The 5,088-nt window shown below is 46.2% G+C and overlaps 1 long non-coding RNA gene across 1 annotated transcript; it reads left to right on the forward strand.

Moving 5' to 3' along the window:
• Positions 1 to 439: 439 nt before the first annotated feature.
• On the forward strand, positions 440 to 985 carry LOC103174085. Its single transcript, XR_487220.2, has 2 exons — positions 440 to 641; positions 808 to 985. It is a non-coding gene; the product is annotated as an uncharacterized LOC103174085 (long non-coding RNA).
• The last annotated feature ends 4,103 nt before the right edge of the window (positions 986 to 5,088 follow it).

Genomic DNA, 5,088 nt, shown 5'->3' on the forward strand with positions numbered 1-5,088 from the left:
GAGAGGGCCTGGGGGTGATTCCTGGCAGAGCAAAACCTTACGGATGTTTCCTTACTCCACTCGTGTTTGTTTGCCTCACAGTCAGTCACAATCCGGTTGTTAGAGAGTTTGCAGATCGCGTTTCCAGGGATAATAATCCCTTCAAATAAATATTTCACACAAATAATATAGAATCAATTCCTTTTACAGTATATCCTCTAAAGAAATTTGAGGCGTCTCCAAGACATGATGAGGCGCTGTATCAAATGCCAGGATTATTATTATATTAAATATTATATCTGGATATCGAGGAAACGCTCTGAGGCCCCCTTGCTGGGGGCAGGGACTGTCTGAGAGTCGTTTCCATCTCTGGATCCGCTTGTGGCCTCTAACCCTCTTCCTTCCGTGAGTGACGGTCTGTAGTGAGTGACAGTGGATTATACCTACTGTGTTTACTCTGATCCCTGTCATGTCTCTGTGTCTCTGATCTCCAGGTTGGACAGTAACAGTCTGACCGATGGCTGCACTGATGATCTGGTCTCCGCTCTCAGTACAAACCACTCACTGAGGTTTCTGGACCTGAGGTCCAACTCCTTCACAGACGGCTCTGTCCGCGCTCTCCGCCGCCTCATACAGACCAGCACCAGTCTGGAGGGGATCAGGTGAGTGTTTGTGTCAGTGTTTAATGTGATAAACACACATAGAAAGGGCTACGTATCAGAATGGGAATAGTTTGAAGGGATTTATTTATTTATTAAACTGCGACATGAACAGTTTACAGTTTGTACCATTATCCCATAGGTTTATTTCCTTTTTAATGTGTTTCAGGCTGTCGGGGAATGGGTTCAGTTCAGACGGAGAGAATCAGCTGCAGTCACTGCGCGGAATCAGAGCTGAGCTGTCAGTGAAAGTGTGACACTGAGCCAGTGACTGTCCACACAATCTGTGTCATATGGAATATATTCTGGACAGTGTAGTGACTGATTATTAAAGATGTTAATCGTGATTCCTCTCCCATCTCTGCTCTGGGGACCGTTATTGACACACACCGCCTATGGGCGTGCGGGCGGCTGGAGAGCCCCGACCCTCCGTCACTGCTAAACTGCTGTAAGCGAACACAACTGATGCACTTTTTCTCACAGTCTCTCTCTCTCTGTCTGTCAGTCTCTCTCGGTTTATATATCTCCATCTCTTTATTTCAGTCGCCCTCTTTCATTGTCTCTCTTAGTCTCCTTCTATCTCTCTCTCTTTGATTCAGCCGTCAGTGAATTTATGTGACATAGAGAGAGAGAGATAAGTCAGTGTGTGTATCTGAGAGAGAGATAGGGAGCAGTCAGTGTGTTAGCGGGAGAGGGAGTGAGCAGTCAACGTGTGTGTGTGTGTTTCAGAGAGAACAGTTATTGTGTGTGAGGGAGAATGAGAGCAGCGAGTGTGTGTGTGAGAGAGAGCAGTCAGTGTGTGTGTGTGAGAGAGAGAGCTGTCAGTGTGTGTGTGTGTGAGAGCAGTCAGTGTGTGTGTGAGAGAGAGAGAGCAGTCAGTATGTGTCTGTGTGGAAGAGCAGTCAGTGTGTGTCTGTGAGCTGTCAGTGTGTGTGTGAGAGAGCAGTCAGTGTGTATGTATGGTGGAGCAGTCTGTGTTTGTGTGTGTATGTGAGCAGTCGGTATATGTGTGTGTGTTAGAGCAGTCAGTGTATGTGTTTATAAGAGAGCAGTCAGTGTGTGGGTGTGTGTGAGAGAGAGCAGTCAGTGTGTGGGTGTGTGTGTGTGAGAGAGCAGTCATTGTGTGTGTATGTGTGTGTGAGAGAGCAGTCAGTGTGTGTGTTTATTTGTGTGTGTGAGAGAGAACTGTCAGTGTGTGTGTCAGAGAGATCAGTCAGTGTGTGTGTATGTGTGTGTGAGAGAGCAGTCAGTGCGTGTGTATATGTGAGAGAGAGAGCAGTCAGTGTGTGTGTGAAAGCAATCAGTGTGTGTGAGAGAGAGAAAGAAAAGAGCTGAGGGAGAGAGGGAGAAGGTGGTCAAACAGAGAGAGGGATCAGAGGAAAGAGATAGAGTAGCTGAGAGAGAGATATGATCAAACAGAGAGTGGGAGAGAGAGGGAAGAGAGAGAGAGAGAGAGAGAGAGAAACAGCTGAGAGCGAGATAAATAAGTTGATGAAACAAAGAGTTGGAGAGAAGAAAGAGAGACATAAAGAGCTGAGTGAGAGAGAGAGAAGTGGATGAAATAGAGAGAGGGAAAAGAGAGAGACAGAGAATGTGCTCAGAGAGAGAGAGATTGTGACAACGGAGGGATGGAGAGGGGATGGGGAGAGGGGAAGGAGAGCGAGGGGAGAGAGGAAGGTGGTTGGACAGGGCAGTGAGAGGTGGAATGGCTCCGTTGGTTCCCCTTTGCTGGGGTTTCTGTATGGAGGGCTCTGCTCCTTCCCGGAGTCTGACCCTATATTCCCGTGCGGATGTTTGGCTGCGAGGCAGGAACCGCAAGTCAAACCGTGCGCTAAATTAAACCAGGATAGAAGGGGATTGACCCCTGAACCAGATCAGGTGAGAGAACCAGGGCCAAGCCAGTCTGCCCCCAAACTGCCCTCGGAACCGTATAAAGCCCTATTGAGTGGCGAAGCCATCGGAATCCAACCGATCCCCGAACAGCAGCCGGTGCCCGCGGCCAACCGGGGTGTGTCCTCGAGACACTGGCTCTTAAACATGGGGAACAACGCAGTCAAAGCCTCACAACTACACAACTACAACAACAACAGGACGTTTACATACAGCGCCTTTCACGTCGGGAGGACGTCCCAAGGAGATGAACAGCCAGGAGTCGGGGCCCGAGCATGAGGGAGATATGTGGTAGGGGAGAGGGGAGTTGTTGTTGTTGTTTACGTCGTTGCAGTATTGCTTGTTGGATCATATACCTTTCTATGTATTGTTTGATTGGTATTACCTGTTGAGCGTTGAAATAAAGCATTGAAAGATGTTTTGTCGAGTCTTTTTTTATTTGAATGTAAAGATTTGATTTTTATTCGTTATTGAAAAGCTGCTGTAAGATCGTCCCTCTTAGTCAGTAGGTGATAAGGTTGAGGAGACTTGCCGATAAATCAAAGGCCAACAGCATGGTTTGGCAATACTGGGCCGAGCGTATGAAAATATGGAGCACTAATGAATCCTTTGGCTCTCATCCAATTAAAAGGTCGGTCAGGAACACATTTGCGTCGTCAGCAGGATCCGAGTGGTGGAGTTTTAATAAAATAATAAGAAAAACATGAATGTGTTACATGTATGTGCTTAGAAACAATCTAAAAATAAAGATATAAAGTTCGCAAGGGTATTAAATGACCTGAAGCCACTCTGATATGTTGGGTACCGTCTAAAAGGTTTAATGTTTACATACGATAGGTTTTTCTCAAAAGGTCTGCAAAATATATATAAATTCTTATCCATATTCCTAACTCCTGAAGAGCCCAATGGAGGGAAAATTGATGTTTAGAGAACAAGAACAGGTAAAGTCCTGTGAGTTCTGCTTAAAAAATTGGAGAACAAGAACATGAAAGAAACCTGTGAATTCTGCTTTATAAAAAAGGTTAGAGAACAAGAACAGGAAAGTACCCCGTGAGCTCCGCAAAAGAAAAATTCGGGAGCAAGATCAGGGAAGAAACCTGTGATCGCCGTTAAAAAAAATTAATCCGTCAACAGATGGCAAGTTTGAGCAAACTTTCAAGAAATGGGTAAATTATGAGGATAAAATATGCACCAAAGCGGACAGAGGGCGGCAGAGTTGGAAGAGCGAACTTTTCAACGAGACAGATCTTATATCGAGAGCCAAGTGATTGAAGGCAAGTTGAAACAAGGAAGTACGTGCATACATGTAATGAGGTAGAATATGTGAATAGGGTGTCCAGAAGCATAGAAGGAAAATAACGAGCTAAAGGAAGCGTTACAAGCAAAGGAAAATGATTTAAAGGGAGAAAGAGAGAAGCATGAGATGGCGTTGGAAGAGAAACAGGAGGAAATGGATGAGATGATGCACACCCTGAAAGAGAAAGAGAACGAATCGTATAAGAGAAAAATCCAAATTTGTTCTGATAAGGAAAAGAAAGAGGCAGAAAAAGCGACATTACAGAAAGAACTAGAGCGCTATCGATGTAAAAATAGAGAATTAAGAATGGTATTGGACCAGAAAACCGGAACTCTGAACTTAGCTCAGCCCGAAAGGGGAAACCATGAGGAAAGGGTAACTTTACTCCGAGAGGCCCCGATTAACATTCAAAAACCAGAAAGTCAGCTAAAGGCTGCACAAGGGGCTGTCCCCATGAGTGTAGAACAGATCAAAGCCATGTCAGGGGATCACCAAAAATGCAAGAGAGAAATTGAAGCCTTCAGACGACTGTGACAGACAGGGCGGGGTTAGGGTCTGCAGTCACAGGGGAGGACTGGACAATCAGGATCCCGATTGGGATGATTTAGACACAGACGAAGAGGCATATAACTGTGATGACTCACGTTATGATTCGGGGGTAATGCCACCCCCCACTCCCCCCAGGTAGCTATAATAATGACAGATCGGGAAATGTATGCGTAAGGAGAAGCTGTAGGAAAGGTGAGACACACAGTCGCCCCCTGACTGTCGCGGAATGCGCTGATTATAGCCGAACACTCGGCACCACTGACAGTAAAACAAACCCAGTGCAGTGGCGCTGGAATAGCTATCGCCGCTACCATCAGGAACCAGAGGATGCTGACCGCAAACATATCCTCCTGACACCCCAGAGCGAGGAGTTAAAGGCTGAAGTCAAACCCCAAATTAAAACTGAACACGTGTGCGAAGGAGGACAGGGTCCTGGGAATTACTGTGGTAAAGGGGGGAGCGGCGCGCACAGAATAGACCTTACAGACATAATAACTGCGGTGTTGGCCGAGGTTATTATGCTCCAAAGGGAGATAGATGGATGCGGCCAGGGTTTCGGCTATAAAACGGGAGGAAACCCACTGAATGTGGATAGAGGGCACTTTGCTTGTGACTGTTTGAGCGAGTCACAACCAGGGTCTAAACAAATTGGAAATTTACCCCAAATCACCTCGAAACCTTCGCCCGTGGACCAAAAATTGGATAGATTGATAG

The sequence above is a fragment of the Callorhinchus milii genome, unplaced genomic scaffold (assembly GCF_018977255.1).
Source record: "Callorhinchus milii isolate IMCB2004 unplaced genomic scaffold, IMCB_Cmil_1.0 Scaffold61, whole genome shotgun sequence".
NCBI lineage: Eukaryota > Metazoa > Chordata > Chondrichthyes > Chimaeriformes > Callorhinchidae > Callorhinchus > Callorhinchus milii.